This window comes from Cupressus sempervirens, chromosome 2 (assembly GCF_028749045.1).
Source record: "Cupressus sempervirens isolate cs-2001-9-10 chromosome 2, ASM2874904v1, whole genome shotgun sequence".
Lineage (NCBI taxonomy): Eukaryota > Viridiplantae > Streptophyta > Pinopsida > Cupressales > Cupressaceae > Cupressus > Cupressus sempervirens.
In genome coordinates this window covers 619,815,744-619,842,012 of record NC_143119.1, presented here as the reverse complement: position 1 = coordinate 619,842,012, position 26,269 = coordinate 619,815,744, and the positions used below count along the sequence as shown (strand labels likewise).

Genomic DNA, 26,269 nt, shown 5'->3' with positions numbered 1-26,269 from the left:
TCTTTTGTCAGCTCCAACTACCTTTTCTATCAAAACATAACCTCCCTCTTTAGCCATGATGGTGTGGTCCCCATAGGTGACATATAATTAGCTAAAGAGGTTGGTTGTGTAGTAGGCTCCTTTTCCTTATCACTTCTCTCTAGAGTCCTCTCATGCCAAGGAAGATATTTAGAAAGAGTCTCTATGCTCTATGGGGCTAAGGAACTAGCCTCTATACTCAAGGAGTTTGTTGAGTTTCTTCTAGTATTTTTCCTTCCTCGATTCCTTGTTCTTATGTTTCTACTTGAATGACCAAAGGAGGTAGAGTTACTGATCCTTTGTCTAGAATGACCATATCTTGTGATGGTGGTCATATTGGAATGCCCACTTGAGACAAAGGAGGCAATTTATTCCAATCCTCTCCTAATGGCTTACTTGTGGGAGTATCTCTAATATTCTCTCCCATCATCTCAGTTCCCACTAGCATAAAGTCAAAATCTGAGAGGTCAAAGACATCAATTCCTTCACCCTCCATCTCTGCTATCCACTTTTATTTTTCATCTTTTGAATTTGATACTTGGATAGTCTCTCTTGGAGTAGATGGAGGTGTCATTGTAGAGATTCTTCTTCTCTCTTCCTCTACATCTTTGGCCAAGTGGGTTCTCTCGCTCAAGGGGACGAACTCTATTGTTTCTTGTCCTTCCTCATCCTCAGATTTTGGGATGTTCTCTAGAACTTATGGGGACAAAGTATTTTTCTTCTTCAATATCCTCCTCTAAGTACCCACCACACTTGTTTTTGTTCTTGCTCTCTTTGGAGATGAGGGGGAGGTTTCTTCCTCTATAGTTGTTGTTGGTGGGATCCTTTGTTCTTTTGTCTATTCCTCCTCTTGCTACTCTAGTTTTTCTTTCTCTAGAGGTTTCTCTTCCTCAACTTGAGGTTCAACTTACCCTTGCTTGGGTTGTGCATGTTCTGGAGGTTCTTGGGCCTTAGTTGCTTGTTTCTTTTCCTTTGGGGCTTCCCTTTTTATCTTGTTTCCCTTATCTACCTTGAAGTACTCAACCTCTTTCTTGTATTGACATACCTTTTCTAGCCTTACTAGGGATTGAACAAGGTAGGTTGGTATGGTGACCTTTACACCTTTACCCTTCTGAGGCCTAGTTGTGACTTGTAGAGGTATGGCCTGGGGAACATGATCCATCCAAAATGGCTTCCATATCCATTCCCTTGTCAGCTCAACCACATTTTTGGTGTGATGATCTATGTCATCATTTTCCTCTCAATCTTAGTGTACATGATCAACCTATCATAGATTTTGTCTCTATTATACAAAGGATCCATGACTTGGCCCATGTCTTCTTATGTTGTTTCCTCATCCTGTCATAAGAACAAGTGAGTTGGCATGCTATCTCTAGGAGTATCAATCTATCTAAAGGATATATTGGGAGCTTTTTGGGGCACAATAGAGTACCAGCTACCTATAGATATGTGAAAGTCTTGAATTGAATGTAGTAGGCATATATTTCTACGATTCAAGTTTTTGCCTCTACTGACATTATTTTTGCATAATCACCTTCAATGAATTGAATGATGGAAAAAATTAATCTATCATTGAACACTTTGTATTCTACACTCTACAGTAGGAGCTTCTTTTTAACCAATTGTGGGTATACCATATAGGTCAAAGAATTTTTATCCTATATTCTTCCCTTTCTATACAATCCTAGATAGTTAGTAGTTATGGATGCTAGCAAGTACACCATATATGTTGTCATGTAGAAATGAGGATCAGTCTTAATGGAGACTAGCTACTCATCTAAGTTATCACTTAGGATGGTAGCCCAATCAATGGGCATTTTTGTGGTCCTTATGGTTTCAATGAAATGAACCATCCATGTTTGAAGGTGACCCATTATAGGAAGGCCCATTACTCTATTGAGGAGGACAATATTTTTTATGTATCCTTAGGTCATATCCACCTTGCCTACTCTTTAGCTCAAAGGTTTCTTGTCAATAAAAAATGAGGCTTGCACTAACTATTTAGCCTCTTTCTCATTCTCTCTATACCAACACTCTAATTCATTGTATGACATCTACAGGTACTAGTCCACTCTTGGAAGGTGAAACATTTTCTCTATGTTTTAGGGTTAGAGGTCCAAGAATATTTCTCTTGTGACACTCTTCACTACCTTCTCCTCAATCACATAATCAACTACCAAAGTCATAATCAGTTTAGAAGATTGAATTGATGGGGGATATAAAGTTGCATTCACTAGCCCAAACTAAATCAATGTAGATACCATCGTTGACCTTTCCTTGGGTTTATTGCAGATTGTTAGAAAGGCATTCTAGTTGATGTGGCCTAGTTTTGTGTCTCGAATCTCAATGTGTCCATCTTGGAATCTTGATTTCTTTGGTGCTCCTTAGTACTTGAAAGAAACAATTTTTGGTGCCATTTTCTTAGCCATGAAAGATGATGATGATGTCATTTGATATGCATGAAAGAGGAAAACATTAGTCTTATGGATATCAAAGGCAAAAATGAGACCTAAAAAGAACCTAGAGTGACTCCAAAATAGGTCAAAATTAGTTAGAATAGACAAAAACATAGTTCGCCCTCTCCAATAGCCATTTGTGCATTTTAGTGCACCTAGTGCACCCTTATAGATGTGCCAGTATGCTTGTTTAGCCTTTAAAATGGCTAAGTGTGTAGTTGTGCATTAGGGTACATGCACACCTTGGCAAGGTGTGCACATGCACGAGTGGCATGTGTACAAAAGGGGAGTGATTGCCTTAGTATTTTAGTCCTTGTGTATAGAGGTGCACATGTGCACACCCCATTGAGGTCCCTTAGTTGTTTTTAGTTTATTTTTAAATATTTTTTAGTGTTTTTTGGATGTTCAGAGGTGCGCACATGTGCACCTCTTGAGGGTGCATAGGTGCGCACCTCTTAGGTGTCTAAGCTTGGTGTTATATGTAGGGGAGGATTGGAGCAACACACTTGTGGAGAGGTAGCGGGTGTGGAGGTGCATACCAGAGAGGGAGTGAGAGAGAATGGAGAAAGGGGAGGGGTTAGGGTCTATTTATAAATCCCTTTGGATGGGGTGTTCATGTTTGCACCTCTTGAGGGTGTGCATGTGCACACCTCCAAAGGATGTGCATATGTGCACCTCTTAAAGGCATGCATGTGTGCACCCTATTTTATTAAAGATGAATAATTGCCCCTTCTAATTCTGATTTTTAGCTTCCTACTTCTATCTAACTACACCTAATTGAAGGCCAAGTTCAACCTAGACCTAGGGGAGGGTCCAAAATGACTTGGGCTCTAGACTAGAAGCCTCAAAGGGGAATTTTAAAAATTGGGGAGGGGGGCATTTATGAGTTACAAAATGGGGCATGCGTTGTGAAACCACAATAATGTTGACCATGGAAAATAGGCCTAAACTGTGTAATAAAAATTGTTCTATGCAATATATCCCCTAGTTAACTCAAAAATTAGTTCTATTAAAGGAAGTTCATTGAATACACATTTTTTCTATAGATGGTGTTTGTACCTCGAGGGAACCTCAATGTTTCCTATGTTATCATCATCATAAGAACATCACCCACCTTGATAAATAAAAAATTTGATACATTTATTAAATTTTATTCTAATATTTTGACCTCTAGTTAATCTCCTTCTTTTAGACCTACTGCATGTCTCACTCTCATCTTCTCTTCCTGAATTTCCTTTGCTCAAGGAAAACACATCTAACAAGTACCTATTTGGTGGTACCTACACTCCATTAAATGAGATAGATAATTAGTAGAAGGAAAATCATTATTGTGAGGGGAAATAGATTTTAGGATGTCATGGAGGGAGATGATAAGAATTTTTAATAGATGTCTCACTAGAGGTTGTTGATATTTTGCAACAAAGGCTAATGTTGAAAAAAACATTTATCCATAAAATTGATGTTGAAATTAAAATTTGAATAAGCTCAACTAGAGCCTCACGTATTCATAACTATGTTAAATTTTTTCTAATGTTGATGTTTTCAAAAATGAGTAGTTGGAATGAGCTATAACATATAGGAGGGAAAAGAAAGTGGCATGAGTTATACCATGTGGATGGCAATGTGGTTTTGATGAGAAAAGAAATCAATATTTTGACAATATAGTCTTGTTTGTCCCTCAAATAATATAGGAGGGTCAAGAAAGTGGAATGAGCTATAACATGTGGATGTCAAGGTAGTTTCAATGAGAAAAAAAAATCTTTCTCAAAATATGGTTGCTAAAGCTTGGCTTATTAGTAAACCACTCCAAGATAAGTATGAAGAGAATGAAAGTGAGTAATAAATATTTCCTATAGGGTGTATTGAATTATACCTTTTGATCCATGACACTATCCACAATCCTTGTCAAAGGGGTTCAGGTTCCTACATATGTAACTCATTTACCTTATGTTAGCTTGCATTTTAATTGAAGGTCAATCATAATCAGATTTACATGCGCCAAATGATACATATGCAAAAAATTACATATTAGAAAATGTGAACAGATTTATTTCTTCTTACAATAAGAATTAATCATATCATTGTATATTTTTTATTCTTTACCTTTTGTTTATCCAGAATATGTAGGATCCTCAACAAAAGTGTTCAAGATGATTATACTCAATTGCTCATTTCCACCAAGGGTGACAAAATCACGCAACATATATACATTTAATCAACACCAACATTGGGAATCATAAGTATTACATTTTTTATTTGGTAAATAATATATTAAATATATGGGTAATAATAGAAACTTATGTACCATCATAAATATGTTATAATCTATCACATATATATCATCATAAATATGAAATCCATTACATATGTATCATCATAAATATGTTGCAATCCATCACATATGTATCAAAAATAACCATCCATCACATGACTAATAATTAATTGACATTCCATAAATAAACTCAAAGCTCAAAAAATGTCACACAAATTGAGGGCTAGCCAACACTCTCTATGTCTCCAACTCCTAGTGATGGCATGGTGGTACTATTATGACCCACTAGAGGTGGAACATGAATTGAAAATTAAAAGTTACATCATAAATTTATTATGTAATATAATTAGAATTCAAAACATAATAAATTAATGTAGCAACCATATAATTCAAATAAAAATATATCAAGGAATCAATATCAAATATATGATGCACTAATTGCATACCTCATACATTTCATTGATCTTCTTCTTCATCCAACTCATCATCATGACCATCACCATCACCATCACCATTATCATCTTCTTCATCACCATCACCATCACCATCACCATCACCATCACCATCACCATCACCATCACCATCACCATCACCATCACCATCACCATCACCATCACCATCACCATCACCATCATCACTATCACTATCACTATTGTCATAAAAAATATCATCACTTTCTTATTCTTCTTCTTCTTCATGAACATTTCCATCAGTAACATCATCAACTTATTGTTGGTCATGATCATCATCTACATCATCTTATACTTTTTCAGTATCTTATTCTTCATCACATTATATTTTAGCATCCTTCCTCTTAGATCATGTCTAACAAAAAATAACCAATCTAATTTATGTGAAACCTATAAGTAAAAACCTAGTCACATTGGCTTGGAAGAATATCAGGCTTATTTATAGCTCTCTCAAATAGCCTTACAATAAACATTGTAAATCTAGTATCATACTCAATAACAATTTTTTCATGATTAATTGTATTGAATCATATCTTGTACTATGTGGATGATGAAAATAACTAATTTGAAGTACCTAAAGTTGCACTCAAGTATATCATCCAAAATCCCATAGTATCTATTTTATGATACTTGGGGAAGTATGTCACTTTTAGGTGAAATTTTAGTCACTTGAATATTATAATTATTATAGAATCAAAAGTTTTCTTCATGTCTTCTATCTTTTTCATGCAAAAAGTATGACTATTGTATCACATACCCTTGTAGTGTTTCACCTACAATATGTTAAACATGTAAAAATGTAAGAAAAAAAACATGTATATATGTACATCATTGTAATAAAAAAATTAAATAATATAGGTGATTAGTACATATATACATATATTTTTATCTCTTAAGCTATAAGCTAAATTAATTTCCCTTGGTGTAACATTAGAATCTTTATTATAATGAGCTTCTTTAACCAATGAACTCACACCTTCCCATGGTAATGCATGACCTGATTGTTGACATTGTTGTCATCCAATCAAGATTTTTTGTGACATAAAAATGTGGTTCATCTCACCATCAAGAGACTATACAAGAAATAATTAAAAATTTACAACTGGTGTATATTAAAGATTAAGAATAAATGAAGTACAATACACACACACATAAGATTAAGAATAATTACCTCACTTTCCTCATTCCACATTTTCCCATTATGTATTCCTCTTCAAATTTTTTAATTGAGTTGAGAAACCTTTGATGTAAACCTAAGAAGGTATTCAGTAATGTACTCCATAGTCTGGTATACCATATATCCCTCCATGACATAGTAGGTTTTGTGCTCTTCTAGTCTAGAAAAATAGACTCATTTGGGGAGTGGTTTAACCTTCCAATATATAATTATATTAGGACATTCACAAGGCTCCTATGATTTGATTCCTTCCCTCCAAGGTCTAGGAAAATCCAAACTAGTCCCAATTCCCAAGCTCTTTAGGCTTCTCTAAGAAACCCCTACACCACAACTAGCACTCTTACCCCACAACTAGCACTCTTACCCCTTCTGCTACAAGATATTTCCAAGAAATTTTTTTGAACACCCCTATTGGTCCTCAAACAAAATAACTTTCCAACCCCAATAATGGATTTAAAACATCCCCTCAACTTAGGCTTCTAGCATGGAAAACTTGAAAATTAGGCCTAATACAATTAGCCCTCCAACACCGGTTCCCCATGTCATTCAAAAATAGATTGAAAAAGATGAAAATATATTTTTATTTTCAAATACCCATTTCAATGGGTCATACAATATCAAATTTCCACATGTGGGTTTTTTCTCTAAGTACCCTAACCACAAAAACCCTCAATGAACCAAGAGTTTCCTAGTTTTTCAGAACATCCAAAAAATTTAATAGTAAAATATTTGAATGAATTCTCCAAACCAGCTTAAACATTTATAAAATCCCCTCCCCGATTTACTTAAGCAACTAGTTCTTGTATCCACACCCACAAGACCTTTGGACTGCATCAAAACCTTAGTTCATTGGCTCAACACTCCAAGTGATCAACCAATGTCTCAACTCCAATATTTCCAACCATGAAATTATGGCCGAGTATACTTAGAAACATGTCTATTTTACATGTCCATCACACCCCACAAATCCATGATGGATTTAGCATGCAGTGTTTCAAGACTGTGTAATTCTTGCTTTAAAACCTTAGTCACAAAATGTTTCAAAACAACACTATATATATATATATATATATATATATATATATATATATATATATATATATATATATATATATATATATATATATATATATATATATATATATATGCAAACCTACTCTAGTACAATGAAACTATATACACAAAGATCAAAGTAGGATCTACTAACTCTTAAAAAAATACAAACAATAAGAAATGCAATAACAACAATGTACTCCAAAGCTTTCCAAAATTGGTTAAACTTGTAATAAGTGGCTTATTAAAAGCCTTATAGACCTCTTGAATTATTTGGACTCATCCCATAACTAATTCCACCCTTATTTTGCAAAGTTCTCAACTTTTGTCAAAAATTTGGAAAATTTTCAAGTTGTAACTTTGCAACTTTTACATCTTTTGCACAAAATAGCTCCAATCTTTACCAAGTGACTTCAAATCAAATGCATGGATGGATTTTGACCTAAAATAATATTTCAAGTTCTCGGTCAACCTTTTTACCAATTTTTGACCATAGTTGACTCGTCTAGACAATTGATCCTAGAAAACAAGAATGTCTATTTGACCATCAACTGATGTTTCTAAACTCATTTTATTTTTGGCTCAACCTAACTAGTTTTTTTGTCTCAAGGGTTTATTACAAATACACACATACACACACCTAAGTCTATTTCATTAGTTTTCACTAGGTGCCCCTACACCATACTCCTGAGGTATAAAATAAATCAATCCCCATGAGTTGTCAAATCAAAGATAGATTTTTCATGTTTTATGATGTCATGTTCATACATTCATGTGCCCTCTACTTTAGGTAGTCCAGACCACTTGAATAGATACTCCTTGTAATTACCCTTCCTTATGTTCTTCACTATCTTGGTGTCTATGATGCTTCCAAACTGTACTAGATGAGGTGGAGGAAGATTTGTAACCTAGTCATCTTCCTAAGATGTTTGAACCAGGGGCAGGGCCCTAGCTCGGTTGGCTAAATCTTCCCTGTTGTAGGGGGTTGGTCATAGGTTCTAGTCTCCCCCGTCCTCGTGGTACTGGTGGGCGTGTCGCGCCAATGCTATCGGTCACGTTAAAAAGTTTACCAGGCGCATTTTTAAAAGAAAAAAAAAAAAAGAGATGTTTGAACCTGTTTAGAATAAACATTTTGTCTAACCCCTTATAGGGATATAGGTTACATACATTAAAAATTGGAGATATTCCCAAGTCAGGTGAAAGTTCAAGGTCATAGGCATTGGCACCATACTTATGAAGTATCCTAAGTAGCCCAAGTTTCTTCATTTGTGACTTAGTGGGTTGTCCTTTTGGAATTCTTTCCCTCCTGAGATAATCCATGACCAAATCCCCCATTTTGAACTTAACTTCTCTCCTAGTTTTAACTTCATCCTTATGCTTTTCTACATTCTTTTGCAAAGCTTTTTTAACATGTTCATGTATATCTTTAATATGCTCAAAAATTTTTTTTGCCAGTGCACTTCTCTTTTCCATATATCTAATGTCTCTAAGCTCCAAAACTCTCCTAACATAATACCCATAAACAGTTTCAAAAGGGCTTTTTCCTATGCTCCTATTTACAGAGTCATTGTATGCACACTATGTTTGTCCAATCACTAAGTCCCACACTTGTCCATGTTTCTAGGTTAAGACTCTTAAAATTTTTCCTAAAGACCTATTAACCACTTCACTTTGACCATCTGATTATGGGTGATATGAAGAGGATAAAGACAAATTGGTGCCAAGTTTCTTCCACAATGTCCTCCAAAAATGTCCTACAAACTTAGAGTCTCTGTCATGCACAATGACAAGAGGTAGACCATGAATCCTCACATCCTCTTTGAAGAATAGTCCTACTACATATGAAGCATCATTTGTGCTCTTGCATGGTATAAAATGTGTCATCTTGATAAATCTTTCAATAACAACGAAAGCATTTCCATACCTCCTAACTATTTTAGGCATTCCTAGTACAAAGTACATACTAATTCATTCCCAAGGCCTAGTTGGAATTTTAAGGGGTTGGTAGAGTCCATCATTTGATGGGGTTCCTTTCTCTCTCTAGAAAATAGTACACTATTCTACAAACCATCTGACATCTTGATACATCATAGGCCAAAAGTAGGATCTATTCACCTGTTCTAATGTCTTATCTATACCAAAGTGAACTCCAAGGCTACCTTGCTGGTTTTTTTTGATGATATTGATCCTCATGAATCCTTGTGGTATACATGATTGTGATCCCTTGAAGAGAAATCCTTCTTGTAATATGTAGTCAACATAATCCATATGACAACCATTAGTAGAATTAGAATAATTCTCAAATGCTTCTACAAAGTCTACATGTTGTCCAAACCCACACTTTGGCATTCAATTTCCTACACTAGTGTAAGTTCCCTTCCATAGTACCCTATTATAAAACTTAATAACAAAGATATGATTAGATTTAGGAAGAGTAAGGAGATGAGATGTCATGTTTCTGTCTCTTGTGTATAAAATGTGAATTATATATTGTTAACATACACCTTATGATAGAATGATGATAAGATGGTTTTGGGATCTAAGTATGTCATGATTGGAATTTTTCTTATTAAACCTGAGATCTTATTTGAAATCGATATATATATTAGTTATTGTTGTGCTTAGTATTCTATTTGGAATTACGTTAGGTTGATAAGAGAAGACCCTATGGAATAAAGACTCAAGGTATCACAACTTAGAAACTATGTCAATGGGTTCATGATATTTTATGGCCTATTAAGATAATTGAATTAGATGGTTATTATGGAAAGATGAATCAACACCCACCCTTATGATATTACTTATAATTATTGATGAAAATTGTTATTAAAATTGGATAAGTGTCTACATGGTAGAACTTGATATGATGTAATGTAATGGATTTATTCTAAGATTGATTTTGAAACTATGTGACTATACAAACATCCTGATTACCTGACATAATTGATACACCTTATAATGTATTATCTCATAATGATAATGGGATACTATTAGTAATCAAACTATATTTAATGAAATCAAAGGATACTAGTTGTGATGTTTACATTTTGGTGATTTTGACCTAATATATGTATTTGGAACTAATTTTCATGTTGATTGATTTAATAGTATATATTTAACATTTCATTATTATGATTGGAAATGGATTATGATTGTGTTTAGAATGTAAGTTTGATCATTTGACTAGATATTAATCTTGATATGCAAATTCTGATATTTAATGTTTTAAATGCTTTATATGAAAATGATTAGAAAATAAAATTAATTTTGATGTTAAGGTGAATTATTTAATATGAAATTTTCATGCACCTATATACATGTATTTTATATGATTTTTCATTGGCCTATTGATGTTTGAGTTTAGTGTGCATGCAATTGGACCATAGAATTTAATCAGGGAAATAAGGTCCAAACTTATGTGAACACAATTTAGCCAAGACGAATCTTTGGAAGATTCAAAAGCCTGATTGTGATGTGTAAGTTTGCATGTGTGTGGTAAATTTAATCTCATAAATACATTAGGGATATGTCATGGTGATGTGTAATTTGTTTTAAATGTGTCATTTGACACTGGTGATTGTTTGTGTATTAATGACATGTCACCTAGGGTTTTGGTCATGGCAGCACTTAATCTTAAACTAATTTCCTTTCAAAAGATTTTAGCAAATCCACTTGGAGAAAGGATAGGATATGTTGGTTTTTTGATGCATTATGTTTTTGAATTACCCTGATGAAAATGAAATACATCTAAGGGCAGCTCCTTCCCATCTGCAATGTATCCTTTTAGACATCGGGCCAACTATAAGGCTAGACCCTTCTTCTACTTCAGGCTCTGCTAAACCTAGGCAAGTGGACCTATTAGATTCTTCATATGGTACTAGTATTCAAAGCATAGATTGAATCTAAACAAAGTAGATTAAATCTTTATATCTTCTATACTTATACAAAGATCATAGACATGAAATAGCTAATGACATGGCCTATAGAATTGATAAGCTAAGTGAGGGCATCCTTTCATCTCTTAAATGGTAAGGGAAATGGATGACTATAATTTTGATTTCAGAAAATCCCCAAAATATGTAGCAGTAAGAACAAGTTGATCCCATAGCTAATCAATGCCTTATCTATTGGGAAATACCACCAATTACATACATACATCTATGATACTAGTAAAATATTCCATACATAAAGATATCAGACCTATCTTATCACTTTGTGAATTAGATGTCATTGTTCATAAAGACCTCATTCTCATGAAGTATCCTTCTCAAATAACTAGCAACCCTATCAAATACATCAAGCATTTACTTGGCCCTTTGTTCCAACATCAAAACATAACCGACATACAACCTTACAAGGATGCGAATGGGTCTAAGTTATTTGTTCCTAAACCTCAAAACATTGTAGATTATAGAGATAGGAGACAAGAATTAGAATGAAACTAAGAATATTCTTTCTCATTTGTATTCATTTCTTTGAAACTATACATTTAAATGCATGTAAAAAACTCATAAAAACACTAAATACATCATAACTATCTATATTATCTTAACTATTGTTGTTCATACAAGAGAAATATGCTAAAGAATGGTATCACAATCATGAAAACATATAAAAAACTAGAACCCTAGTCTCAAAATAGTCAAAAAAAATCTCAAGATTGGAACCTCTACAATGAATCAGAAAGAGAGAGATATAGGAAAATAATGAAATCCTAGATCTAATCTAGATGTGACATGTGTCCAATTGAATCTTCATTCCTTGTTGTTGTAAAATATCTCTCATCTTTCTATAATTGAAACCTGATATGATTCTCATCATTGTTATGTAACAAACTTGAAATATCTCTTCCTCAATGATGAAAACCCTTATGTTGCCAAAATATTTGAAATGTTGATAATCCATCCAATGAATTGATTTGGAGATGACAAAACCCACCCTAACTGCATTTTTATTGCCTCTAGCATTCACCCAGTTCACCATTTCACTGAAAATCAAATCTGAAATATCCTAACTAAATGAAACTGAAAAATGGATACCTAAGACAAAACCTTGAATAACTTGAACTAGTGGCTTCCTATGTGAAAAAAACTCCAAAAATGGAAATTTTGTTCTCTCTTGGTTCCTACGATATATAATTGTGCTATATTTTCTTACCAAAAATGCCCAGAATCTCAAAATGAAAAATAGGCTCCTGTCATGGCTCAAAGACTGCAGTTTAGTAAATATTTAATTTCAACCTAAAGTTTAAACTATAGGTTAAAAACTATTTTGAATTAAAACTGATGCACATGATTTCAAAAGGAAAAATAATAAAATATTAAATTTTTCATTTTTTGTAATTCTCCCTCTAGAATTTCCTCTAGGTCAAACTAGGTTTGACCTTCCTATGACATATGTCACATTGTGATTTGCCTACTCTATGCCTTGTCATTTACCTCCACCACCTACACACCATGTGCCACACTGCTATTGGTCCTTGTCCTTCCATGCCATTCTGAGCCTGCTACCACATGGTGGCCTCTAATTGGGTTGCCATCTTGCATGACACCTCAACACAATGCCACATCATTGCGACATAATGATGTCACATGTGGCACCTCTATCCTTGTCATTGCCTCATCACCATGCCACATCATCCTACCATGTCATTGGTCCTTCCACATGGTGGCTTATCACTATGTTGCTATACCACCTCAGCGACTACCATGTCACTAGTGACACATCAACCCTTCACCATGTGTCACTACCTCGGTAAGCGCACTAGGCTCTGAAGACTCTACCATGTGTCACTATATAATTCATCATTTTTGTTTGCCACTTACTTGTCCAATTTTGATTTTTTAAGAGGATCCACATCATTCTCCACATCATCATTCTGGTTCATGTGTTTGTTCAAAATTGTCTTCTCTCTAGTCGGCCAAGTGGAACTCATGCACAAGTTGTTTGTGGCTTACAAAAGCCATCGTGTCTTTAAGACACTTAAGGTTATCAAGGCTTGGTATTTAAAAGCACAAAAAAACTCTCCCCTACCCAATGTGGGACTAAGAAAAGCATAGAAAAATGGCATCATACTAGCCCTAGAACATTTTTTAGACCCATCTTTCCAAGAGTTACTTTCTTTAATCACTAGAGGTGTATCCAAGCCCATAGAACAATAAACTCATTTGCAAGTTGAACAAGCCTAGTCTTATTTCCTTGCAATCCTTTTGTATTATTATAGTATCCAAGCCATGCCTAATAATTTGATGCTTTAGTGTCCACATTGATATGAGATAAAGCATGCTTTACCTTCATATCTATTTTTGAATCTGTAGTAGGTGGTAGTGTCTTTGTAATGATCAAGTTTTTCACATTATCCAAAAAATGCTCCTCCCATGGGGAAATCAACAAAATGCTCTGACCCTCTTTACCTTTGCATCCAATTGTACCAAGTCTATGTATGTATTTTTCTCAATCAGAAGGCATACCAACCTAAAATACAAGAGTGACATCAGGATAATCAGCTCCATGAGTTGAGACATTGGATGTAACAAGTATAAGGCCTTTTGATTTTTGAAATTCATCAGATATATGTCTTCAATAATTTTGAGATTTTCTTGAATGAATCTCACGAACATTTTGTTTCAACATAGATAAATTCTTAGCAACTAGCCTCGTAACCATAGTAGTTGTATAGAAAGCTAGAACCCTATAATTATGATCCTTTGTGATATACCCCTTTAGAATAGCATAAATTAAGGAGAAATGCATCTCATGTGAGACAACAATTGATGACTATATAATCTTTGAGTGAGTTTTCTTGCTACCCTCTTCAACTATGTTGATAAATCCATGTTCCTTTTTAAAAATAATTTGGGACATTTGGTTAACCTCTTTAGGAATTGTAGCTAAAAATAATAGAGTATGCCTTTCTTTGAGTAGAGAAACAATTATTCTTTGTATTGATTTACAAAATCTCATGTCTAGTAAGTGGTCTACTTCATTAGGTATAAGAACTTTCACTCCTTTTAAATGTTGTGAAAAAGCTAATGTATTTTCAATATGGTCCTGAAGCCTTCTTGGTGTGGCCATTAACATCTGGAAAGGATTTTCTTGAAGACAATTTTTCTCTTGAGGCAATTTTGTACCACCAATCATGACCTATACACCAATATGGGCATGGTACTTCAACAAAGTTCCAGCCTTTGTAGTTGCTTGAGATGCAAGTTCTTGAGCGGGAATAATTACAAGTATAATGATAGGAGGCCTTTTCTCATCTCTATAGATGGATGGTAACTTCAAAATAACCTCAATAGAAGGAAGCAATAATTCTATCATCTTTCTGGTACCAGTTTTAGCCTTGGCCAACAAATCTTTGCCCTTCAAGATAAAAGGAAGAGTTGTTTCCTAGACGATTGTCATTTGTTCATAACTAGTATCTCTAATTGCCCTTAGCAAGAGTGGTGAGATATTATAGTCCTCAAATCTTTTTCTTAAAAAGGCCACATCTTAAATAGTATAGTGATGCCAATTTCTAGCTCTGAAGCTCTATTTGCTTGATGGAACCAGCCGACCCCAAAGTGGGTCCAACAAAAGAAAAATTCAAACTAAAACAACTGAACTCATAAAATGGCCTACTAGACCCATCATGCTGATTAAAATTAAAATTGATCACTGGAAAATCAATTGAAAATTATTTCACCTCTTTCTATGAACTACCAATTTCTTGGCAAGGGGTCCTTTGACCGGCTTTAAAAAATGACAAAATAGATAACTGAGCCTTAAGACCTAACATGTTGGTTCTTTGTTCCACACTCTTGTACCTTGTTAGATATTGTCTCATGATGAATTTGGGGTCAAAAGATATTAACCATCAAAGATGCCTTCTCATAACTGCCTGCAAGCAAACATGTCAAACAACCATAAATTGCATTCAGATTTGGCTTTGAAAATAGGTCAAACTAACACTTGGGGGCATGAAAATTGGGGCATTGGTTCACTATCATGAGGAGAGTATAATTATAAAACTTGGTCTCATGATGAATAACTGAGTGAATTTGGCAAGTAGTCAAAGTGAGGTACTCACATTTGCAAAACTGGGAACAGTGGTAGAAAAATGATTTTTGCAAATGGAATGAACCTTGGAAAGTGTGTAAATGGATTTGTCAAGACTTGTAGACTGACACACTTAAATAATTTTTAGAGTAGAATACAGTGGTACTATCCATTTGATTTCACTTACCATAGATTTTCAGTTATGACATCCCACATAGGGGTACTAATCAACCTGCATTTTTGGACAACAGTAAAACATCACAAATTGCATTTGCAATCAAATTCAAAAATTGATCAAACAGATTTGTCATGAGCTTAAATATGAAACATAACAAGTCTCTAACCTCTAAAATTCAATACAAAAGGAATTTTATCATTTTGATCAATTGGGTCAAAGTTATAACTGGTCAAATAGGTCCTCCCAAAATTTTGAACAATTTACATCAGCATGACAATAATAAATAGCCAACTTTGAGAGATTCAAAACTTAGTCAAAACATGTCAAAATGACATGAAATTGGAAACATAGGTTACTTGATATGCATACTAAAAATTCCCAAAGTAGAAAGTCATGAAACATTACTAGGCACAAGATATTTAATTACAAACTAGGCCTCCTTTTGCTATTTGCCACTTAGGCAAAAATGCAGATTTGGACATTGCTCAAAACATAATTTCACAGAATGACTCAGAATGGAAATTTATCTTCATGTGATGCATAGATATACTAAATGTAAGGTGTTAGAAACATTAAAAACCTTTTAGGCCTCAAATGGATAGCCATGTACACATGCATTGAATGTGCTTTAAGGGGCTCAAAAGCTTGGAATGGTACTCAAATCAGGAAGGCAATTTCGAGTCCCAATATGATGGATCACTGTTAAGGGAAATTTTGAATTCAAACTTGACAAGGATTTTAGAGGGTCAATAGGTGGTCACAAAGTGCCTTTTTTATGAAAATATGCTACCCATATGTTAGCATAACGTGTTAGGGGCCTAAATTTGACCATTTTATTGCTTAGCTAGCCTAGGGGAGGCCTTAACCAATGCATTCTTCCACCAATTCGAAAATTGAGTTGTCCCATGAGTTCATCCCCATCTTTCCACTTGGTCAAAATAGCAATGTTGGTAGGGACAAGTTTGTAAAGGATAGTGGCTTGATGTTTTTGCCAAAAATGAGATGGTGGAAGAGCCTTTTTAAGAGACTTGGACATACTAGTGGGGTGTTCAACCACTCTCTAAATTTAGAAACAATTAGGGTTTGGAGGGAGCAAGGATTAAGGAGAAGGGAAATCTACAACAACTTTCATTTTGCCTTTATCTTGGACCAAGGTTGGTACCCATGCCATAACTCTTATTTGCACTTGCTCAATGATGTTGTTCTTGTTTATATTGTGTTAAAATTCATGTCATGTGTTTGTGTTGAGATTATTGGTATGTGCCATTGTTGTGATGGATTTATCTTGCATATTTTTCACTTTTTTTGTGTGTATGAATGTTAATGGGTGTGAAGGATTCACTCACCCTTGGAAGGGAAGAGGTACCTTGGGTGAAGGGGTTAGTTGGGCTCAACAAAGTTGAGATATTTCCCTCTTTGAGAGGGTTTTGTTGTTCATGGAGTATGGGCTCTATTGAGTCCATATGCCTTGTTTGTTATTATGGGAGGTATAAGTGTATTTATGTGATGAGGAGGATGCATTTTGATATCCTTGAAGAGGCATTATACATTTTCAAATGTATATGTGTATATGAATATAGCATTCTCCTCTTTAGAGAGCCCACCTTCACCCATTGTTTCATGATTCCAATGGTAAATCATTGTGTTAAGCCTTGGAAGTGTGCTATATGTTGTATGCATTATTGGTGCTTGAGTGTAACCTATTTGAGCCTTGTTTCCCCAACTTAGTTTGTGGCTTCTTAGAAGCCTAGGATGGGAGGTGAGCCTCCATGATTCTCAATTTTGCATTCCTTTTGTAGGTTTGTGAGGATGGGATCTATAAAGAAGTTAGGGTTTTCCCCTTGGCATTGTTGGAGAATCAAGTTTTGTGTTGATGTATCATGTAGTTGAAGGAATCAATCTTTTACATGTCATTTTGTAATGTGTTGTGATGGAAGAATCTCCATTGTGGTTTTATGTAGTTTGAGAGGGATTTACATCCTATTGTATATTAATGTGAATGAGTAAGCTAAGATTGGATGTTATACATATAAATGGCATTGTAGGAAAAGATGATATTATATTCATAGTTATTTAATAAAGAAAGAAATAGTTCATGTGTAAAGGAATACCCATGGTTGTGAAGTTTATGTTGAAGTCATGTAGTTGAGTTACTTCTCCTCATGTAGATTTATGTATCAATCTGTAGTTAAACTTTATAGATTACTTATGTGAGAGAAACATTGTAATAGGTATTCAATTTCAACGTAAGTGGTTTCATTATTTTGATGTAATGGAAATAATTTTTTATATGTTATAATAGTCATATGAATGCATGATAAATATTTCACTATGTTCCAGTTAATAAGCAATTCTAGATATGAGGTTATTTATCATTTGGAAACATAGCTTTGATTTTGTGTGAACGTATCTATGTGTTAAACTTTTGAGATGGTAAGTGTTAATAATCTTATAGAATAGATGGATGCAAAGCAATAATGTCAAATTTATAATTAAAAGGAATAAAGAAGCCATCATCAAACCCATAATCATAGTCTCCTAAAATGAGAAGAGAGAAAAAATGCATTAAACCCTTAGTGAAGCATACATGTACATGTAATTTTACTCTTTGGATTTTGTATGGCAAGTAGGAAAAATAATCCTCTACCAATTACAATCCAATATATTATTCAAATAGAATATACTCTTGCACCTTCTTACATAGGTAGATCAATAGGATACTTGATACCTTAAAATCCTATATCCTTTGATATCACATAGAAAACAAATGGGTATATGAACACTTCTTAAGATTCACGTGACCCTTGGGTCACATCGATATGCTTTAAAGAAAAAGATCTAAAAATTTGGAAAGGACCCCTTTGGGTTAGTGGCCCCCTCCACACCTCCCATCATAAGTCACCTTTACAATGTTCAACTGTGCCAAGTCCTCCCTTTGGCACGTGCAAATGGAGGGAGAGGGAGTGCTTCAATTACAGTGCAATCCTTGGAGAATTTGTACCTGTGCTTGAGTGCTTGGGAATAAAACTCACTCCATGCACTTAGGATGGGTTAGAAAGATGAGGAGGCATGTGTCTCTTCATGGAGCACTTGGTAAGAGGAGAGGAAAAAAGTTTAGCGAGTTAGGAAGATTATTGAGTTAGTGAGTTAATGGATAAGAGTTAAGATATAGATGATGGGTGTGTATTGATGGGTAGTAGTTAGGAATATAGTAATTTGGTTAGTGAGGAGATTAGGAGGATAACCACATCTTGGGATTGGTTGTCTTTTGTTGAGTTGATATAGAGATTGGCTAGTACATATACTAACATAATTAAATGATGTTCATTAGATATATAAATAATGACATTTCTAATATATGTTAATTAATATAGATATATTAAGTATTATGATTATAAAATTTTATTTGATATATATATCTATATATATTTAATAGATGTTATTTATTTGACACTTTGAGAATTGTGATTTCCTTGATATAATATATTAATAGAGTAGATGGGTTAGGGTGTCATAGAAGCATAGTATCTATGTTAGTGTGGATATTGATAATATTAAATGGGCATATAATAAATATTATTTAGTGTTAACATTGGAATGTATAATTTGATGGAGTGAGTTATATAGAAAAATATCTTGGATGTGAATGTGTGTGTGTGTGTGTGTGTGTGTGTGTGTCTATAATATTAAGATTAGTTTGCATTGTACAGAGAAGTGAAACTTGACATCAAAAAGATTGGTATAGATTACCTGATATACATAATAGTTAAATTATCATCTTCATATAGCGGCTATGATACTAAATAATAATCTATTTGAGTCACCATTATGTAGCATAGTCAACTTTGTAAGTGTGAAGATGTAATGTTGCTATATATACATATAAATATAATTAGATAGTTGATGTAATTGATAGTTTGTTTATTAATTCATATCATTTTGTAAATGGATTCCTTATCTTGAATTGGTAATTGTCACATCATCGTATTGATCTTTTAACTTATGTAGAAATTATTCATCTAGGAGTCATGATCTAGATTTACACGTTGAAAATTATGGATACATTACATCATACAAATGAAACTATATAGTGTCTAATGGTAAATATGGATAATTACTTATTTATGTACATCCATTTGAATACAATTCAATTGTGAAACTATGTTCAAAAGATTAGATGTGGTGTTTAAGGCCCAATTGGAATTATTAATACAACATGATACTCTTAAGTATATTACTCTATACTAAATCATTGTTTAAAGAGATCCTCTTCTATAAGTGAAAGTAGTAGGTATCAACATATACCATACTCTAATGAACATAACCATTATTCAATACCCTGAGTAGACATAGTATGAATGCCTAACTATTTGACAACCTAGTTTCAACATGCATATGTCAATTTGTGACTCCTTAAGATTGTCTTTCAAAAAAGGGAAAAAAATAGTTATGTTTTTGCCTTGTAAAATTTAGGCATGACATTCTGGTATCAGAGCCAAGTTTTGTAACACTGGGAATTAATGGGTCCATGAATGAATGCACAATTTGAATGTTAGTAAGAAAAGAGGAACTTCTATGAAACTATTTTTCAAGCTAGTTACCTCTATGAATGAGTCGAGTGAGAACATAATGCTCTTAGGTAGACAACTCAAGGCTAAGTGATATTGAATGATTGATGATAACAATGAGATTGTAATAACAATATAAAGATATGATAATACAATAAACAAAAATAACATCTTATTGCAAAAGAAAGTATGCTCTCCTAAGATAATCAAGCCTTAATAGGTAATGTCTTCTTAGAAGAAGAAGTAAATTTTAGACCTTAATTGGTAATATTATTCAGTCATAATACTTATATTTTGAAACTTCAGAGGGTCAAAATACATTAAAAGTATGGAGTGAGAGTAGTGTTAATGTAGACTGTGTGAAACTAAAATGCTTAAATAACATGAGAATGAGGAAATCTATATAATACCCCTTGATTTCTATAAGATCTAAGTGAACCATGATCATGTTGCATATAAAGAAAGTTTTAAGACATACGATGATTCAAAAGGATCGAGTGAATTTGTGACTTACTTCAATCATAGTCTATCCTTGAGTAAAACTCAGAAATCTTCATGAAATTACTTTTATTCCTTTGGATTAACATAGTACTCTTATTTAAAATTTATAAGAATAACAAATAGAAGAGAATCATAATATTGTCAATAGCTACCCTACTATGGAGTTTATACATAAATGGTAATGATGATGATTCGACTATCATGATAGTAACTCTATATTTTACAATGATGAAAGCCACACATGAAGATAGGGAGTAGGAGATTCTCATTAGAAGGTGAAATTTCAAAGGATTCTTATAGCCCTACAAGTACCCCCTTATGTAATACCTATTACAAAATTCTTAGTGTAAACCCATGCCTCATAGAATTGTTTAATACACCCTGAATGGTGCTTGTTACAAAAGTGTGTTAGATTAATATAAAGGATTCTGTGGGTCCTTCTAGTCATGAATTTTTTAGTATTGCATTCCAAGGTGTGTGATAAAAACCTTGATCCTTTTTGTATAGCCAAAAGGTTGTTAGTATAAATTAGAAGTTGAAGCCCTGGCTTCAGACAACTTTTGATAGTCTTTGACAGTAATAAACAAAAAGGTAAGAAACCATAGAATGAGCTCCCAGACTCAACAACCCCACCAACAATAAGAGTTGGATCTCACTCTTTCCTATTTCTAGAAAAGATTGAAAATACAAGAGACTTTTATTTGATTCCTCATGTAGCTATAAGACAACTTTCCTCTTCTTCCCATCATGAAACCTTGGTACGACTACATCATTCTTGAAATTTCAATTTGATGTGAATTATTGTTATTCTTGATTTCTATACATTTTTCCAATTACATGATGTATTTATTGCATTATGGTCCCATTGCCTTAGGTACATGCCTTGTTTTAATTGAAAATTTAACATTATGGCCACACTTGTGGTTGTTTTCCTTTAATTGGCTATTTTTCCTTGGATCTAAGTTATTATGAGGTATTTTATTGTGAATAGTGTTGATAATTATGTCATAATATAACTTATGAGATGGCTATTGATGTAGAGTGTCATAGGGAAGACTACAAAAAATTTGCTTCTAACCAATTAGGCTCCACAATATCACAAGTTTATCCAACTGACTCCAAAAAAATGCCAAGGTTTGGGAATGAATTATAAGGTGTTCTAAAAACTTCTAGGGTCATAAAAAACCTTCCAAACTCACTTATCAATATGCTATAATGAGTTACTAGCAGGCTCATAAAATAGGCTACTAGGCCAATTTAGCAATTTTCCAAGGATTTTATAACTACAACATCCTCAAAAAAATTAAATAGGAATGGAATTTGAAGTATTTGATAACTCTTAACACATACCAAAAGATCGAAACTTGGTTTATTCCAGCACTCCAAGGATCAACCTAGGTACACAGTACAAGTAGGGCCCTATTTGGCTTGGTTTTCAAAGGAAGACCAATGGAATGGGTGCATAAACCAACTATAGGTCTTTGGAACTCTTCAAGGGAATATTTTCATCACCAATCCACTCCCATTTGATCAAAACTTTATTGCTGATTCACAAACTAATTCAAAAACTGGTAAATTTAGACTAAATCTACCATGCAATTTAGTCTAGGGCTTGCAAGCATCATTTGTTCCCTTTGTTTCTGCAATCAAATCTTTTTGAATCTGAAAGATAACTCCTAAATCTACTATTTGGGTTAGGCTTTGTGCCATTCTAACCATACAACAAAGAACTATATGTACAAATTGCACAAAGCCCCCATTTTCACGGATTTTCAGGTTACCAGCAGTAAAACGCTTGTAACTTTTGTTATATAGCTCCAAATTCGATGAAACCAATTGAATTCAAAAGATAACTGAAAAGAGAAAATTTCCACAATAGAAAATCACCATTTGCAATCTGTACAACACACAAAAAACCTAGGAAAGAACACATTTAAGCAGAAAACAAGAAATTTTTTATTGATTTTTGAAACAAAACATACATTAGACAATTTTTTCTATAGGGAAGGCTGTATTAGGCTTATATACACTTGTTTAACTAAAAAAATACCTTTGAATTGCTTGAAAATAGTTATAAATCCCTTTTGACAACTTTTAAGCAATATTGCAAAAATTGCTTTGCAAGTTTTAAGCAACTTTTAGTGTATTTTGCAATATGAATATTGAATGTTGTATAAGACTTTTAAGACCTTCTTAAGACCTATCCTATACTCTTTTCACCCTTCTTAGGATGTATTAAGTATTCTAAAACCTATTTATTTCCCTTATAGGTCTCAAAAGTTCACGGTTTATAGAAACACCAAATGAACCTTGAGCCTTTACAAATGGGCTTATTAATAAATCTACTTTATCCTAAGACCTTTATTGCAAGCTTCTTCATATGTTGAACTCCATGGATAAGAAAGGTGTTGTCTTGGATTGGGCTTCCTTGCACTAGCTATACCAAGAGGTATTCCTAACAATCTATGTAGAAAATTGGGACACCATAAGATCATCTTGTTATAAGATATGAAGCTTTTAGATAGGGTCCCTAGAACATCACCCCTTTTTATATCATAAATATGAACTCATTTAAACTAAATGTAGCATAGAAGAAGGTTTTAATTCAACTAGTTATGATGTGAATAGACACCATGTTAAGGACCTCAAGTAACGGTGTTAAAAGTCATAAAATTATTTAATGAACACTTGAATAGTTAGACCTAAGTAAGGATGTGTATCATTACAATAAAAGAGAAGATGAAATGTTCAAAATAAGAATAAGGAACTTGGAGTAGATACTATGGAATATGAGTATTGACCAAATATCTATGCCAAACATAATAGTACATAGTGACCAGGTTGTCCAACTATGACTCAACCAAGAAGATAACATAGCGGACACCAAGTGTCTACATTTTATAACTAGTAAGTAAAACTCGATATTTAACTAAAATAATTTAATTCTTGGAATATTAATGGAAGATAAAAAACCCCATCAAGGAAAGATATCGTTCATCAATAAGTTAAATTTTTGACCACAATCGTAAAACTTAGTCAATGCCTAGGAATGTAAATAACTTAGGACAATGAAGAATAAAGTTAGTCTGTAAGAACTAATAGTGAATATAAAAAAATTAAAAGAAAATAATTACCAAGCACAAGGTATTTTATATAGAAATTAGAATTAGGAAGAAAATAAACTTTAAACTTAAGTATAATTGAGATAGAGGAACAATTTTGAGTAAATGGCACCATATGTAGGTTAATAGTACTATTGGTTAAAATATGCTACCCATATATTAGCATAACATATTAGGAGCCTAAATTTGACCATTTTATTGCTTAGCTAGCCTAGGGGAGGCCTTAATCAATGCATTCTTCCACCAATTCAAAAATTGAGTTGTCCCATGAGTTCATCCCCATCTTTCCACTTGGTCAAAATAGCAATGTTGGTAGGGACAAGTTTGTAAAGGATAGTGGCTTGATATTTTTGAGATGGTGGAAGAGCCTTTTTAGGGGACTTGGAAAAACTAGTGGGGTGTTCACCCACTCTCTAAGTTTAGAGACAATTAGGGTTTGGAGGGAGGAAGAACTAAGGAGGAGGAAACTCTGCAACAACTTTTGTTTTGCCTTTAGCTTGTACCAAGGTTGGTACCCATGATATAACTCTCATTTGTACTTGCTCAATGATGTTGTTCTTTTTCATATTGTGTTAAAACTCATGTCATGTGTTTGTGTTGAGATTGTTGGTATGTGCGATTGTTGTGATGGATTTCTCTTATAGATTTTTCCCTTGTTTTTGTGTGTATGAATGTTAATGGGTGTGAAGGATTCACTCACCCTTGGGAAGGAAGAGATAACTTATTTGAAGGGGTTAGTTGGGCTCAACATTGAAGTTGAGAGATTTCCCTCTTCGAGAGGGTTTTGTTGTTCATGGAGTATGGGCTCCATTGAAGCCATATGCCTTGTTTGTTATTATAGGAGGTATAAGTGTATTGATGTGATGAGGAGGATGTATTTTGATAGCCTTGAAGAGGTATTATACAATTGCAAATGTATATGTGTTTATGGATATGGCATTTTCCTCTGTGGAGAGCCCACCTTCACCCATTTTTTTCATGATTCCAGTGGTGAATCATTGTGTTAAGCCTTGGAAGGGTGTTTATATGTGTTGTAATGATATGTTGTATGCATTGTTGGTACTTTAGTGTAACTTGTTTAATCCTTGTTTCCCCATCTCAATGGGTGGTTTCTTAGAAGCCTAGGATGGGAGGTGATGTTGGAAATATAAGAGGAGTAACTAAGATGAGAGGGGTGAATAAATTACCACTAAAATAAATCCCAAATCCCTTTAGATGTCAATGAAAAATAAATTCTGAAAACTAAATGTTGTAGATGCTGGACAAACACACATAAAATGTTGTAACTCGATAAATACTAAATATGATTGGTAAGTACTTAACATGAAAATCTTAGATTCTATCTATGATTGCCATTATTTTAACTTAGATGCAAACATGTGAAATAAAATAGCATGAACACATTTGACACCAGGATTGAACATGGAAATCCAATTTGGGAAAACCACCAATTACAACTAGTTACTATTTTTGCTCTTCTAAAGTGAGCCCTATTAGGAGCCAACCCTGTTAAAGGTTACAAAACACACTGTCAAGCATGACTCTATTAAAGGATTTAATCACCCTGTTAGGAGTGGCCTTATTAGAGGTATTTAGACAATTCAATAGAACTGCCACCTTGTTAGAGGTTTTACAAATAGTTGTTAACCCAACTTTGTTAAGAGATTTAGATCACTACTACAATGGTTAGAGAGTAACAATGAGATGGCCTAATTTTTTATGCAATTGAATTACTAATTGTAGATCTCTATTATGGCTTGTACTTGATCTTTCTTGATCAAATATATATTTTTAGCTTCACAGGGATATTTTTCTTATCATTCTAATTCACTTCCTTGCTGCATCATTAGATCTTCAAAATCTTCCATGCATTCACATTTTTACACACTTTCAAATTCTCAACTTGACCTTATACTTATATCATTCATATTATCAAGTCAACTCATATATAACTTAGAATAACTAATATTTATCACCTCAATAGGCTGGAACTAATAGATAAATTAATTAAACTCAATATGCCAAAATAAGAAAATTCTTCTTTATCTAACCCTTCTTGGTAGACACTAACTCGAAAATGATTTTCTTTTGTTAACCAAGTGAACTCGGTTAACACTGCATATCTCTGAAGATCCTTTAGTAATTGAGTGAGCTCAATTAACATTGGTTCTATCCAAAATTTCCTTCATTAATTAAGTAAGCTCAGTTAAAACTCATATTCTATAAAATTTCCTTTGATGCCTAAGTGAACTCAGTAGACACTACCTTCTAAACTAGGAAAACATAGGAATGCTCAGTAGTTACAAAAAACTATCTTAACTACCCAAGTGAGCTTGGAATGCATTGATTGATAATGATATGACATTTGTGTAACATCAAAGACAATACACACTTAATCAATTGTATCCAATAGGTGA

The 26,269-nt window shown here is 33.6% G+C and overlaps 1 pseudogene; it reads right to left on the bottom strand.

Annotated features, from left to right (window-relative positions):
* Positions 1 to 13,575: 13,575 nt before the first annotated feature.
* Positions 13,576 to 26,269, bottom strand: part of LOC149574904 (DEAD-box ATP-dependent RNA helicase 31-like) — a 119,715-nt pseudogene continuing 107,021 nt past the window's right edge.